The 16,652-nt window shown below is 45.2% G+C and overlaps 2 protein-coding genes across 4 annotated transcripts in view; both read left to right on the top strand.

The window, feature by feature from the left end:
• MYO15B (myosin XVB) overlaps window positions 1-16,652 on the top strand; it is a 764,404-nt gene that overhangs the window by 532,066 nt on the left and 215,686 nt on the right. The gene's annotated exons all lie outside the window — the stretch shown is intronic.
• Window positions 1-16,652, top strand: part of SAP30BP (SAP30 binding protein) — a 97,234-nt gene that overhangs the window by 10,803 nt on the left and 69,779 nt on the right. The gene's annotated exons all lie outside the window — the stretch shown is intronic.

Genomic DNA, 16,652 nt, shown 5'->3' with positions numbered 1-16,652 from the left:
CCTGGAAGGTCTAAAGGTTGGACATCCTTCTTATTATAGGAAAGAGTCAAATGCGTGCGTGTGCGTGTGTGTGTGTTCGGGCTTGTTCACATTTGACTAAATCTCTAACACTTAACAAACGCTCCTATAGCGTTTGTATGGCATTAGCATGGGAGTCAGACAGGCATCAATGAGCTTTAGTATGGGGCACTTTACAACCGTTAAAAATGCTCCATGAACGTCCTATGCACGGTTTCGGCGTCTTTGATCATTAATGCACATTAATACTGCTCCACGATGGAAAGTGACATCAATTTTAGCCGCTCCGAAACCATGCTGCAAATGTCTGCCAGGGCATTTGCGAAGCACTACCATAGACTTTGAATTGGAGACATTGAAAGGCTTCAAGCGCTTTCCGACTCGACATGATGCTTTAATTTTGAAGCGACGCTAACGCTTCATGTTTTTATAGTGTGAACAGCACAATGTGCTGTCTATTGTATCTTGGCAGGGGGGTTTCTAACGCCTCTCAAATGCCTGCTTTTAAATTCGAGCTCAGCCTTCAATTGGTTTCCTGCCTAACATTAGAAGGCTCCACTGGATTCCGCTGCAACCTCACTTATTTGGAATCCATCGACCAGTGTTTCTTAACTCCGGTCCTCAGGGCACACTAACAGGCCAGATTTTAAGTATTACCTTGGGGAGATGCAGACTAGTACTGCAATCACTGAACAGCAAATTATATCACCTGTGATGTATTTCAGTTATCTTGCAAACCTGGCCTGTTAGTGTGCCCTGAGGACCGGAGCTGAGAAACACTGTCATAGACAAACATAATAGAATCATCAGAATAAGGCCAGGAAACCGCATGTTACAAATTTTATTAAAATAAATCACCAGGTATTCACAAAGGGATAAATTAAGACAAGCGTTCATCAGTAAAAAAAAAATGTTAGTCCGTCCCGGAAGTCAAACCAACAACTCCCTAGTTCTGGAGTGCTTGGTGACATCACGAGGGATGGCCATGGTTTAAGTTTTAATTGTTGATCTGTAAACTGAATTTTCTCTGGGTTTCATTTTTGCTTACTTATTGAAATGCTTTTTTTGCAGGAGGGGGTGGGGGCTTTAAAGATGGGCCAAATATATATTTTTTTTACTCCTACTTTTATCTTATGTCACTAAATCGTCACGTTCTAAATGGAAACTTTCATCCTGGAAGTGAATTTAAAGCAAAATTACTTCTGTCTGGTCAAAACCTTGTCTGTTAGACGAGACCGTTAAGCTTGTATGACTGCAGGATGTTGTAGTAGATGTACTGTACGCCCTGTGATCAGATCTGTAGGTGGAAATGATGGTTGGTTCCCACTGAGCAGTGTTCCAATGATTAGACTAGCATATACAGTTGGTAGATTTGATGGCTCTTACAGATCCATGTTTATGTACATGTTCCTGTAACCATAGCCTAAGATACACCCAGGCCACTGTTGTTTTTAGTTAAACAATCTAAAACATAAAAAATATTTGTGCCAGTAATAGCATAACTATATAGATCAGTAGCCAGCATCACATTTGTTGATTACAAATAAAGCATATATATGAAGGCTTCACTGCCTTTTTCCCTTACATCATCATATCCATCCATCCATCCATCCATCATATCCATTCACCATCATATCCATCCATTCACCATCATATTCAACCATTCACCATCATATCCATCCATCCAACCATTCACCATCATATCCATCCATCCATCCAACCATTCACCATCATATCCATCCATCCAACCATCATATCCATCCATCCATCCATTCACCATCATATCCATCCATTCACCATCATATCCAACCATTCACCATCATATCCATCCATTCACCATCATATCCATCCATCCAACCATTCACCATCATATCCATCCATCCAACATCATATCCAACCATCATATCCATCCGTCCATCCAACCTTTCACCATCATATCCATCCATTCACCATCATATCCATCCATTCACCATCATATCCATCCATTCACCATCATATCCATCCATTCACCATCATATCCATCCATTCACCATCATATCCAACCATTCACCATCATATCCAACCATTCACCATCATATCCAACCATCCAACATCATATCCAACCATCATATCCATCCGTCCATCCAACCTTTCACCATCATATCCATCCATTCACCATCATATCCAACCATTCACCATCATATCCAACCATTCACCATCATATCCATCCATCCAACATCATATCCATCCATTCACCATCATATCCATCCATTCACCATCATATCCATCCATCCAACCATTCACCATCATATCCATCCATTCACCATCATATCCATCCATTCACCATCATATCCATCCATCCAACCATTCACCATCATATCCATCCATCCATCATCCTATCCAACCATCCACCATCATATCCAATCATCCACCATCATATCCAACCATCCAACATCGTATCCATCCATCCATCCACCATCCTATCCATCCATCCAACCATCCACCATCATATCCAACCATCCACCATCGTATCCATCCATCCATCCACCATCATATCCAACCATCCACCATCATATCCATCCATCCAATCATCCATCATTGTATTCATCCATCCAATCATCCATCATCATATCCATCCATCCAACCATCCACCATCATATCCATCCATCCAACCATCCATCCATCAGTCATCATAACCATCCATCATCATATCCATCCAATCATCCTGGAAGAAATTGGAACAGTGTATGACCAGCTTAAGCATGTAGGCCCTTCTCTCTTTATGCAGTTTAGTACTTAACTTTCAGTGTAAAGGTAAAAGTATTTACTTATTTGGGTGTCACTTCAGGTCAGTCCATGCTTGCCCACCATATTCATGAGCTTGCACATTTCATCTTTGGCAATCGCTTTTACAGGAAAGATAGTGGCACACCGTTCTAGTCGAGAGTGTCTTCTATTACACAGTCTACGAGCAGAAACCCTCAGGAGAGGGAGAGAATCTGGCCATGTTGCAGGGGAGGGGGGGCACACAACACAGGTCCACTGACAGCAGATGGGCATACAGATACTATTCCCCCTGCAGTGCAGCTGAAGGAAGAAAAAGGAGAAGCTGGCTGAGCAGAAAGGGGGAGCCACAAAAGTTGGCAATAAGGTAGTACAGCCATTACTCCTGTTCAGCAGCTACCCGGGCCCCCCTTTTGAACTGATGGGGCCTGGGCCCAGTACATGAGGGCTGGCTGGTACTGCCTTATCACCGGCCCTGGTCACAGGTAGCCGCAGCTATACGCTACTTTTGTTACACAGCCAACAATTTCCTGTGGTTATCGCTGCTGAACCCACATTATACACATCCAGCAGTGATCACCGCAGGTATTTGCTGGCTTTTTTAAGAGCTGCAATTACGTAAATCTGTCGGAAATTCTGTCTCTGCAACATTTCTGTGTACCACTTCACTCCCTGCTGTAGCTGATTCATGACCCTTCATTTACTGTGATCATCAGCTCCATCTAGTGGTCATAATGTAGTATTTTCTGATTCACTCTAAAGCTTCATTCACATGGCTGTAAACATTTTACTGTTGATAATATACATGTGTTTTCAAGGAGGAAAGTTCCTGTGTACAGGGTGTTTTCATGGAGGAAAGTTCCCGTGTACAGGGTGTTTTCATGGAGGAAAGTTCCCATGTACAGGGTGTTTTCATGGAGGAAAGTTCCCGTGTACAGGGTGTTTTCAAGGAGGAAAGTTCCTGTGTACAGGGTGTTTTCATGGAGGAAAGTTCCCGTGTACAGGGTGTTTTCAAGGAGGAAAGTTCCTGTGTACAGGGTGTTTTCATGGAGGAAAGTTCCCGTGTACAGGGTGTTTTCAAGGAGGAAAGTTCCTGTGTACAGGGTGTTTTCATGGAGGAAAGTTCCCGTGTACAGGGTGTTTTCAAGGAGGAAAGTTCCTGTGTACAGGGTGTTTTCATGGAGGAAAGTTCCCGTGTACAGGGTGTTTTCATGGAGGAAAGTTCCCGTGTACAGGGTGTTTTCAAGGAGGAAAGTTCCTGTGTACAGGGTGTTTTCAAGGAGGAAAGTTCCTGTGTACAGGGTGTTTTCATGGAGGAAAGTTCCCGTGTACAGGGTGTTTTCAAGGAGGAAAGTTCCTGTGTACAGGGTGTTTTCATGGAGGAAAGTTCCCGTGTACAGGGTGTTTTCATGGAGGAAAGTTCCCGTGTACAGGGTGTTTTCATGGAGGAAAGTTCCCGTGTACAGGGTGTTTTCAAGGAGGAAAGTTCCCGTGTACAGGGTGTTTTCATGGAGGAAAGTTCCCGTGTACAGGGTGTTTTCATGGAGGAAAGTTCCCGTGTACAGGGTGTTTTCATGGAGGAAAGTTCCCGTGTACAGGGTGTTTTCATGGAGGAAAGTTCCCGTGTACAGGGTGTTTTCAAGGAGGAAAGTTCCCGTGTACAGGGTGTTTTCAAGGAGGAAAGTTCCTGTGTACAGGGTGTTTTCAAGGAGGAAAGTTCCCGTGTACAGGGTGTTTTCAAGGAGGAAAGTTCCCGTGTACAGGGTGTTTTCATGGAGGAAAGTTCCAGTGTACAGGGTGTTTTCATGGAGGAAAGTTCCCGTGTACAGGGTGTTTTCATGGAGGAAAGTTCCTGTGTACAGGGTGTTTTCAAGGAGGAAAGTTCCCGTGTACAGGGTGTTTTCATGGAGGAAAGTTCCCGTGTACAGGGTGTTTTCATGGAGGAAAGTTCCCGTGTACAGGGTGTTTTCATGGAGGAAAGTTCCCGTGTACAGGGTGTTTTCATGGAGGAAAGTTCCTGTGTACAGGGTGTTTTCATGGAGGAAAGTTCCTGTGTACAGGGTGTTTTCATGGAGGAAAGTTCCTGTGTACAGGGTGTTTTCATGGAGGAAAGTTCCTGTGTACAGGGTGTTTTCATGGAGGAAAGTTCCTGTGTACAGGGTGTTTTCATGGAGGAAAGTTCCTGTGTACAGGGTGTTTTCATGGAGGAAAGTTCCTGTGTACAGGGTGTTTTCATGGAGGAAAGTTCCCGTGTACAGGGTGTTTTCATGGAGGAAAGTTCCCGTGTACAGGGTGTTTTCATGGAGGAAAGTTCCCGTGTACAGGGTGTTTTCAAGGAGGAAAGTTCCCGTGTACAGGGTGTTTTCATGGAGGAAAGTTCCCGTGTACAGGGTGTTTTCATGGAGGAAAGTTCCTGTGTACAGGGTGTTTTCATGGAGGAAAGTTCCTGTGTACAGGGTGTTTTCATGGAGGAAAGTTCCTGTGTACAGGGTGTTTTCATGGAGGAAAGTTCCTGTGTACAGGGTGTTTTCATGGAGGAAAGTTCCTGTGTACAGGGTGTTTTCATGGAGGAAAGTTCCCGTGTACAGGGTGTTTTCATGGAGGAAAGTTCCCGTGTACAGGGTGTTTTCATGGAGGAAAGTTCCCGTGTACAGGGTGTTTTCATGGAGGAAAGTTCCCGTGTACAGGGTGTTTTCAAGGAGGAAAGTTCCCGTGTACAGGGTGTTTTCATGGAGGAAAGTTCCCGTGTACAGGGTGTTTTCATGGAGGAAAGTTCCCGTGTACAGGGTGTTTTCATGGAGGAAAGTTCCCGTGTACAGGGTGTTTTCATGGAGGAAAGTTCCCGTGTACAGGGTGTTTTCATGGAGGAAAGTTCCCGTGTACAGGGTGTTTTCATGGAGGAAAGTTCCCGTGTACAGGGTGTTTTCATGGAGGAAAGTTCCCGTGTACAGGGTGTTTTCATGGAGGAAAGTTCCCGTGTACAGGGTGTTTTCATGGAGGAAAGTTCCCGTGTACAGGGTGTTTTCATGGAGGAAAGTTCCCGTGTACAGGGTGTTTTCATGGAGAAAAGTTCCCGTGTACAGGGTGTTTTCATGGAGAAAAGTTCCCGTGTACAGGGTGTTTTCATGGAGAAAAGTTCCCGTGTACAGGGTGTTTTCAAGGAGGAAAGTTCCCGTGTACAGGGTGTTTTCAAGGAGGAAAGTTCCCGTGTACAGGGTGTTTTCATGGAGGAAAGTTCCCGTGTACAGGGTGTTTTCATGGAGGAAAGTTCCCGTGTACAGGGTGTTTTCAAGGAGGAAAGTTCCCGTGTACAGGGTGTTTTCAAGGAGGAAAGTTCCCGTGTACAGGGTGTTTTCTAGGAGGAAAGTTCCCGTGTACAGGGTGTTTTCATGGAGGAAAGTTCCCGTGTACAGGGTGTTTTCATGGAGGAAAGTTCCCGTGTACAGGGTGTTTTCATGGAGGAAAGTTCCCGTGTACAGGGTGTTTTCAAGGAGGAAAGTTCCCGTGTACAGGGTGTTTTCATGGAGGAAAGTTCCCGTGTACAGGGTGTTTTCATGGAGGAAAGTTCCCGTGTACAGGGTGTTTTCAAGGAGGAAAGTTCCCGTGTACAGGGTGTTTTCATGGAGGAAAGTTCCCGTGTACAGGGTGTTTTCAAGGAGGAAAGTTCCCGTGTACAGGGTGTTTTCAAGGAGGAAAGTTCCCGTGTACAGGTTGTTTTCATGGAGGAAAGTTCCCGTGTACAGGGTGTTTTCATGGAGGAAAGTTCCCGTGTACAGGGTTTTTTCAAGGAGGAAAGTTCCCGTGTACAGGGTGTTTTCAAGGAGGAAAGTTCCCGTGTACAGGGTGTTTTCATGGAGGAAAGTTCCCGTGTACAGGGTGTTTTCATGGAGGAAAGTTCCCGTGTACAGGGTGTTTTCATGGAGGAAAGTTCCCGTGTACAGGGTGTTTTCATGGAGGAAAGTTCCCGTGTACAGGGTGTTTTCATGGAGGAAAGTTCCCGTGTACAGGGTGTTTTCAAGGAGGAAAATTCCCGTGTACAGGGTGTTTTCATGGAGGAAAGTTCCCGTGTACAGGGTGTTTTCATGGAGGAAAGTTCCAGTGTACAGGGTGTTTTCATGGAGGAAAGTTCCCGTGTACAGGGTGTTTTCATGGAGGAAAGTTCCCGTGTACAGGGTGTTTTCATGGAGGAAAGTTCCCGTGTACAGGGTGTTTTCATGGAGGAAAGTTCCCGTGTACAGGGTGTTTTCAAGGAGGAAAGTTCCCGTGTACAGGTTGTTTTCATGGAGGAAAGTTCCCGTGTACAGGGTGTTTTCATGGAGGAAAGTTCCCGTGTACAGGGTGTTTTCATGGAGGAAAGTTCCTGTGTACAGGGTGTTTTCATGGAGGAAAGTTCCTGTGTACAGGGTGTTTTCATGGAGGAAAGTTCCTGTGTACAGGGTGTTTTCATGGAGGAAAGTTCCTGTGTACAGGGTGTTTTCATGGAGGAAAGTTCCCGTGTACAGGGTGTTTTCATGGAGGAAAGTTCCCGTGTACAGGGTGTTTTCATGGAGGAAAGTTCCCGTGTACAGGGTGTTTTCATGGAGGAAAGTTCCCGTGTACAGGGTGTTTTCAAGGAGGAAAGTTCCCGTGTACAGGTTGTTTTCATGGAGGAAAGTTCCCGTGTACAGGGTGTTTTCATGGAGGAAAGTTCCTGTGTACAGGGTGTTTTCATGGAGGAAAGTTCCTGTGTACAGGGTGTTTTCATGGAGGAAAGTTCCTGTGTACAGGGTGTTTTCATGGAGGAAAGTTCCTGTGTACAGGGTGTTTTCATGGAGGAAAGTTCCTGTGTACAGGGTGTTTTCATGGAGGAAAGTTCCCGTGTACAGGGTGTTTTCATGGAGGAAAGTTCCCGTGTACAGGGTGTTTTCATGGAGGAAAGTTCCCGTGTACAGGGTGTTTTCATGGAGGAAAGTTCCCGTGTACAGGGTGTTTTCAAGGAGGAAAGTTCCCGTGTACAGGGTGTTTTCATGGAGGAAAGTTCCCGTGTACAGGGTGTTTTCATGGAGGAAAGTTCCCGTGTACAGGGTGTTTTCATGGAGGAAAGTTCCCGTGTACAGGGTGTTTTCATGGAGGAAAGTTCCCGTGTACAGGGTGTTTTCAAGGAGGAAAGTTCCCGTGTACAGGGTGTTTTCAAGGAGGAAAGTTCCTGTGTACAGGGTGTTTTCAAGGAGGAAAGTTCCCGTGTACAGGGTGTTTTCAAGGAGGAAAGTTCCCGTGTACAGGGTGTTTTCAAGGAGGAAAGTTCCCGTGTACAGGGTGTTTTCATGGAGGAAAGTTCCAGTGTACAGGGTGTTTTCATGGAGGAAAGTTCCCGTGTACAGGGTGTTTTCATGGAGGAAAGTTCCCGTGTACAGGGTGTTTTCATGGAGGAAAGTTCCCGTGTACAGGGTGTTTTCATGGAGGAAAGTTCCCGTGTACAGGGTGTTTTCATGGAGGAAAGTTCCTGTGTACAGGGTGTTTTCATGGAGGAAAGTTCCTGTGTACAGGGTGTTTTCATGGAGGAAAGTTCCTGTGTACAGGGTGTTTTCATGGAGGAAAGTTCCTGTGTACAGGGTGTTTTCATGGAGGAAAGTTCCCGTGTACAGGGTGTTTTCATGGAGGAAAGTTCCCGTGTACAGGGTGTTTTCATGGAGGAAAGTTCCCGTGTACAGGGTGTTTTCAAGGAGGAAAGTTCCCGTGTACAGGGTGTTTTCATGGAGGAAAGTTCCCGTGTACAGGGTGTTTTCATGGAGGAAAGTTCCTGTGTACAGGGTGTTTTCATGGAGGAAAGTTCCTGTGTACAGGGTGTTTTCATGGAGGAAAGTTCCTGTGTACAGGGTGTTTTCATGGAGGAAAGTTCCTGTGTACAGGGTGTTTTCATGGAGGAAAGTTCCTGTGTACAGGGTGTTTTCATGGAGGAAAGTTCCCGTGTACAGGGTGTTTTCATGGAGGAAAGTTCCCGTGTACAGGGTGTTTTCATGGAGGAAAGTTCCCGTGTACAGGGTGTTTTCAAGGAGGAAAGTTCCCGTGTACAGGGTGTTTTCATGGAGGAAAGTTCCCGTGTACAGGGTGTTTTCATGGAGGAAAGTTCCCGTGTACAGGGTGTTTTCATGGAGGAAAGTTCCCGTGTACAGGGTGTTTTCATGGAGGAAAGTTCCCGTGTACAGGGTGTTTTCATGGAGGAAAGTTCCCGTGTACAGGGTGTTTTCATGGAGGAAAGTTCCCGTGTACAGGGTGTTTTCATGGAGGAAAGTTCCCGTGTACAGGGTGTTTTCATGGAGGAAAGTTCCCGTGTACAGGGTGTTTTCATGGAGGAAAGTTCCCGTGTACAGGGTGTTTTCATGGAGAAAAGTTCCCGTGTACAGGGTGTTTTCATGGAGAAAAGTTCCCGTGTACAGGGTGTTTTCATGGAGAAAAGTTCCCGTGTACAGGGTGTTTTCATGGAGAAAAGTTCCCGTGTACAGGGTGTTTTCAAGGAGGAAAGTTCCCGTGTACAGGGTGTTTTCAAGGAGGAAAGTTCCCGTGTACAGGGTGTTTTCATGGAGGAAAGTTCCCGTGTACAGGGTGTTTTCATGGAGGAAAGTTCCCGTGTACAGGGTGTTTTCATGGAGGAAAGTTCCCGTGTACAGGGTGTTTTCATGGAGGAAAGTTCCCGTGTACAGGGTGTTTTCATGGAGGAAAGTTCCCGTGTACAGGGTGTTTTCATGGAGGAAAGTTCCCGTGTACAGGGTGTTTTCATGGAGGAAAGTTCCCGTGTACAGGGTGTTTTCAAGGAGGAAAGTTCCCGTGTACAGGGTGTTTTCATGGAGGAAAGTTCCCGTGTACAGGGTGTTTTCATGGAGGAAAGTTCCCGTGTACAGGGTGTTTTCATGGAGGAAAGTTCCCGTGTACAGGGTGTTTTCATGGAGGAAAGTTCCCGTGTACAGGGCGTTTTCATGGAGGAAAGTTCCCGTGTACAGGGTGTTTTCATGGAGGAAAGTTCCCGTGTACAGGGTGTTTTCAAGGGGGAAAGTTCCCGTGTACAGGGTGTTTTCATGGAGGAAAGTTCCCGTGTACAGGGTGTTTTCATGGAGGAAAGTTCCCGTGTACAGGGTGTTTTCATGGAGGAAAGTTCCCGTGTACAGGGTGTTTTCAAGGAGGAAAGTTCCCGTGTACAGGGTGTTTTCATGGAGGAAAGTTCCCGTGTACAGGGTGTTTTCATGGAGGAAAGTTCCCGTGTACAGGGTGTTTTCATGGAGGAAAGTTCCCGTGTACAGGGTGTTTTCATGGAGGAAAGTTCCCGTGTACAGGGTGTTTTCATGGAGGAAAGTTCCCGTGTACAGGGTGTTTTCATGGAGGAAAGTTCCCGTGTACAGGGTGTTTTCAAGGAGGAAAGTTCCCGTGTACAGGGTGTTTTCAAGGAGGAAAGTTCCCGTGTACAGGGTGTTTTCATGGAGGAAAGTTCCCGTGTACAGGGTGTTTTCAAGGAGGAAAGTTCCCGTGTACAGGGTGTTTTCAAGGAGGAAAGTTCCCGTGTACAGGGTGTTTTCATGGAGGAAAGTTCCCGTGTACAGGGTGTTTTCAAGGAGGAAAGTTCCCGTGTACAGGGTGTTTTCATGGAGGAAAGTTCCCGTGTACAGGGTGTTTTCATGGAGGAAAGTTCCCGTGTACAGGGTGTTTTCAAGGAGGAAAGTTCCCGTGTACAGGGTGTTTTCATGGAGGAAAGTTCCCGTGTACAGGGTGTTTTCAAGGAGGAAAGTTCCCGTGTACAGGGTGTTTTCAAGGAGGAAAGTTCCCGTGTACAGGGTGTTTTCTAGGAGGAAAGTTCCCGTGTACAGGGTGTTTTCATGGAGGAAAGTTCCCGTGTACAGGGTGTTTTCATGGAGGAAAGTTCCCGTGTACAGGGTGTTTTCATGGAGGAAAGTTCCCGTGTACAGGGTGTTTTCATGGAGAAAAGTTCCCGTGTACAGGGTGTTTTCAAGGAGGAAAGTTCCCGTGTACAGGGTGTTTTCATGGAGGAAAGTTCCCGTGTACAGGGTGTTTTCATGGAGAAAAGTTCCCGTGTACAGGGTGTTTTCATGGAGAAAAGTTCCCGTGTACAGGGTGTTTTCAAGGAGGAAAGTTCCCGTGTACAGGGTGTTTTCAAGGAGGAAAGTTCCCGTGTACAGGGTGTTTTCATGGAGGAAAGTTCCCGTGTACAGGGTGTTTTCATGGAGGAAAGTTCCCGTGTACAGGGTGTTTTCATGGAGGAAAGTTCCCGTGTACAGGGTGTTTTCATGGAGGAAAGTTCCCGTGTACAGGGTGTTTTCATGGAGGAAAGTTCCCGTGTACAGGGTGTTTTCAAGGAGGAAAGTTCCCGTGTACAGGGTGTTTTCAAGGAGGAAAGTTCCCGTGTACAGGGTGTTTTCAAGGAGGAAAGTTCCCGTGTACAGGGTGTTTTCAAGGAGGAAAGTTCCCGTGTACAGGGTGTTTTCTAGGAGGAAAGTTCCCGTGTACAGGGTGTTTTCTAGGAGGAAAGTTCCCGTGTACAGGGTGTTTTCATGGAGGAAAGTTCCCGTGTACAGGGTGTTTTCATGGAGGAAAGTTCCCGTGTACAGGGTGTTTTCATGGAGAAAAGTTCCCGTGTACAGGGTGTTTTCAAGGAGGAAAGTTCCCGTGTACAGGGTGTTTTCATGGAGGAAAGTTCCCGTGTACAGGGTGTTTTCATGGAGGAAAGTTCCCGTGTACAGGGTGTTTTCATGGAGGAAAGTTCCCGTGTACAGGGTGTTTTCAAGGAGGAAAGTTCCCGTGTACAGGGTGTTTTCATGGAGAAAAGTTCCCGTGTACAGGGTGTTTTCATGGAGGAAAGTTTCCGTGTACAGGGTGTTTTCATGGAGGAAAGTTCCCGTGTACAGGGTGTTTTCATGGAGGAAAGTTCCCGTGTACAGGGTGTTTTCAAGGAGGAAAGTTCCCGTGTACAGGGTGTTTTCATGGAGAAAAGTTCCCGTGTACAGGGTGTTTTCATGGAGGAAAGTTCCCGTGTACAGGGTGTTTTCATGGAGGAAAGTTCCCGTGTACAGGGTGTTTTCAAGGAGGAAAGTTCCCGTGTACAGGGTGTTTTCAAGGAGGAAAGTTCCCGTGTACAGGGTGTTTTCAAGGAGGAAAGTTCCCGTGTACAGGGTGTTTTCAAGGAGGAAAGTTCCCATGAACAGGGACTTGCGTATAGATGCGTAAAGACGTGTATGATCATTTATTTTTCCCCTTTGTTTAGACTTGATTTTAGAGCTGCACAATTCTGGAAAAAATGAGAATCACAATTTTTTTTTGCTTAAAATAACAATCACAATTCTGAAGAACTTTATTTTAAATATTTACAGCCCCTGAACATTAGGTCATCAACAAGATGGTAATACTCTTTGCTTTAATCAAATTAAAAGAAATGTAATAAAAATAATGTAATGTGAAATAACGTTCTTCCATAAGCGCATTTGGGCCAGACAAGTTCCTCCACCCCAAACTCACTCATCCATGTCTTTATGGACCTTGCTTTGTGCACTGGTGTGCAGTCATGTTGGAACAAGAAGGGACCATCCCCAAACTCCTCCCACAAAGCTGGGAGCAAGAAATTGTCCAAAATGTCTTGGCATGCTGAGGCCTTAAGAATTACCTTCACTGGAACTAAGGGGCCAAACCCAACCCCTGAAAAACAACCCCACACCATAATCCCCCCTCCACAAAATGGTTTAGACCAGTGCACAAAGCAAGATCCATAAAGACATATATGAGTGAGTTTGAGGTGGAGGAAGTTGACTGGCCTGGCAGAGTCCTGACCTCAACCCAATAGAACACCTTTGGGATGAATTAGAGTGGAGACTGCGAGCCAGGCCTTCTCTCCAACATCAGTGCCTGACCTCACAAAAGCCCTTCTGGGTCAAACATTCCCATAGACACACTCCTAAACCTTGTGTACAGCCTTCCCAGAAGAGTTGAAGTTGTTATAGCTGCAAAGCAGTGTTAATTTTGGCAGCAAATTTCAATTTAGTTTTAGTCTTAGTCTTAGGGCTAAAATGGCATTTTAGTTTTTGTCCCATTTTAGTCTTCTGCAAGTGTTTTAGTTTTAGTCGTATTTAGTCTACTAAAACTCCAGTATATTTTAGTCGACTAAAACGCCCTATATTTTAGTCGACTAAAACTCATTTTAGTCATCTATAATTGAATGGGTGTAGTTAAATTGTAATTTGTAATGCATTATTTAAGCATTTCTCTACAATTTCCAAACTCATTATATACTACTGCTGGTCCTGGAGTGAAAAATATAATATGTTATTATTTATGCTTTGAGCATGCACCAGTGTTAATTTTTGGCAGCAAATTTCGATTTCGTTTTAGTTATAGTCTTTTGACTAAAATGCCATTTTAGTTTTAGTCATATTTTAGTCTTAAGACTAAAATGCCATTTTAGTTTTAGTCGTATTTTAGTCATCTGAATTGTGTTAGTCGACGAAAACGTTTTAGTCAGTTTTAGTTGACGAAATTAACACTGCTGCAAAGGGTGGGCCAACTCAATATTGAACCCTACGGACTAAGACTGGGATGCCATTAAAGTTCATGTGGCGTATAATCTTTGACAAACTGCCTCATTGTGTTCCGAAGACCCAGGTATTCTCCAATTGAGTGCTACCAACTTGTTTCTTGTATAGCATAGACAAGGCGAAGCCAGGTTGTCACACACAGCTCCTATGTTAGACATCTTGTCCCTTCCTGTGACCACCACAAGGCACTGATTTCTGTAGGGAAGTAAGCACATATCTGCAGCAAGGGGAAATTATTAGAAATGGGGATCAGGCCTTAGTTATTGACTGGCAAAAAAAAAATAAAAATAAAAAGTTTATAACACTGACCATGCCATTTAACCTCCATGTGCGGCATGTTTAAGGCTCCCCGTGCGGCATGTTTTAGTTCACACTATTGTTACAGTTACATAGTGAGATTGAAAAAAGTTGTGATGCATGTCATATATTTTTGCGGTGCCATTTATTTTGAATGGTCCTCAAACATTACCTGTGTTACAGCATGCCGTGACTCACTACCATGTGTTGTGGCACAAAAATAGTGATGGTATGTTTTTCTGTCCGCTCTGTTCCATTGACTGCCCTTAAATCACACATTGGCACCCAGCATAACTTGCCCTATCGCAGTTTGTATCCTCTTTTTATGGGATTTTTTAGGCAATTCAGACTTTGATATATTTTAAAAATGCCTTTTATATGTCTTCTTTTTCTCGCCTAAAAAATAGAAAATGAACAAATAATTTTTCCAAGCTCATGAAATTTTCTTTCATACAACGACATACAACACCATCATATAAAACATCAACGTTGCATTAATGTGGTATGCCCCAGCAACTTGCTGTTCAGTTCCATCATTAATCACTTCAGCTCCGGAAGGTTTTACCCCCCGGAAATTTTTGGAATTTTTATTTATTTTTTTGTTTTTATTAGTAATGGCGGCGATCAGTGTTTTTTAGTGGGACTGCGACATTGCTGCAGACAGATCGGACGACTAACTGACATTTTTGACACTTTTTGGGGACCAGTGACATTACTACAGTAATCAGTGCTAAATATTATGCACTGGTACTGTATAAATGACACTGGCAGGGCAGAGGGTTAACACTGGGGGTGATCAAAGGGGTTAATGTGTGCCTAAATGTGCTTGCTGACTGTGTGGGGGGGTGGTTCTGTGACAGGCACAGAGAGATTGGGGTTTCAGCTTAGCAGGTGGGTCTTTTGTCAGTTTATCTGACGATTGCGGGAGGCTGGTGGCAATCACCACCACTCCTGGCAGCATGCGCGCACCGCTGAGTCCTCGTGCACGAAATTACGTAGTACTATGTGATTTTGCGCAGCAGAGCCACCCTGCCACAGTAATACTATGGTGGACAGTCAGCAAGAGGTTAATTATACAACTGTAAATAGTTCCTAATAGGTTGGGATATTCGACGCGTTTCGTAAAAAGGTAAAAAAAAATATTCAGGGATTTTTTATCACTTCTGCAACATAGAATAATTTGACTTTAGAATTGATGCTTTGTATATTTATACATTGAGTCTGTTTAATACATTCAGCAAACGCTTCCATGTATGCTATCTTTGGCTAGAGTGCTCCCATAGCTCATGCTATGCAGAAACCGCTGAACTGTGTCCAAGAGATTTTGACACCATGGCTTAAAAAGGAGAAGGGGGAGAATGGTTAAAGTGGATAATGTGGATTTTCCCATTCTGCACTGGACAGGAGATTATTGTCCATTTCCTCCACAGATCAAAAGTGAATTCCCACCGAGAGAGAGGGGGGAAAAAAAACAATACTTAGAAAAATCAGCTCTGCAGTGTGCAATGCACAGTTCAGCTTTATTAGGTATGAGGGGTTGTGCTATGGCAGCACACAAGAGCTGACAGGTGTAAATGGGCATGTAGGCTGTGTTACCACGGGTCTTGAGGCTTGTACACAATAGTTTGTGCTTCCCTAGCTGGCAGCTACTGCTTGTAGGCAGCCCATTCATGCCTATGAGTCCAAAGCAGCTGCACAGACACAGCCCCTTGTCCTAATATAAGGCCGGGTTCACATTTATGCTGCTGCAGTTTGCAGTTCGGGGTCCGATATGTTCCTGTTCACCAATTCAGGTGCAATTTTTTCCCTAAATTCACACCTGAACCAGACCCAAAAAGGCATAGGACCCTTTTTGAAAATGTTCCAGACATGTGTGAACTGGCTCCATGTCATGCTAATTGGATGCAGTTTAACCACTTGCCTTCTGTGCACTTAAACCCCCTTCCCATCCAGACTAATTTTTAGCTTTCAGCGCTCTCACACTTTGAATGACAATTGCGCGGTCATGCTACACTGTAGCCATATGAAATTTTTATCATTTTTTTCACACAAATAGAGCTTTCTTTTGGTGGTATTTAATCATCTCTGGGTTTTTTATTTTTTACAAAAAAAAAAGAAAAAAGACAGAAAATTTGGGGAAAAAAAAAGTTTTTCTTATTTTCTGCGAGTAAATTTTGAAAATACATTTTTCTCCTTCACTGATGTGCGCTGATGAGGCTGCACTGATGGGCACTGATGAGGTGGCCCTTATGGGCACTGATGAGGTGGCCCTTATGGGCACTGATGGGCACTGGCGGGCGGCACTGATGGGCACTGGCGGGCGGCACTGATGGGCACTGGCGGGCGGCACTGATGGGCACTGGCGGGCGGCACTGATGAGCACTGATGGGTGGCACTGATGAGCAGCACCATCAGTGCCCACAGTGCTGCCAGTCAGTGCTTATCAGTGCCTAGATGAGCAGGCACTGATGGGCACTGACTGGCAGCACTATGGGCACTGATTGTGGGCATTGATGGTGGGCAGTTAGTGTGTTTAGTGTACCTTGTGTAATCAGGGCACTGGTGATCAGTGCCCTGATTACATTTTTCTTTGTCCCAGACGGCTGATCGGCTCTCCTCCTTCCTCACACTGCAGTCTATGTGTGAGGAAGGAGCGCTGGCGATGAGAGATGGTCTCATATGTTTACATATGAGATCATCTCTCATTGGACGGTCCGATCACGTGGTGAATGGCCGCTGTGATTGGCCATTCACCATGATCTGTGATCGGCTGTGTCCAAGGGACACGGCCGACACAGATTTTCCCAGATGCGCGCTCGCGGGAGTGCGCGGGGAGCCTGTGTCTGGGAGGCCGTTTAAAGACGGCCTCCCGAAAATGTGAGTCCGCGCTGCAGCCGTACTTCGAGTTTGGAGTTTGCATGTTCTCCCTGTGCCTGCGTGGGTTTCCTCCGGGTACTCCGATTTCCTCCCACACTCCAAAGACATGCTGGTAGGTTAATTGGATCC

The sequence above is a fragment of the Pelophylax lessonae genome, assembly GCF_965119305.1.
Source record: "Pelophylax lessonae genome assembly, chromosome: 11".
Lineage (NCBI taxonomy): Eukaryota > Metazoa > Chordata > Amphibia > Anura > Ranidae > Pelophylax > Pelophylax lessonae.
This window is presented reverse-complemented; position numbering and strand designations above follow the sequence as displayed.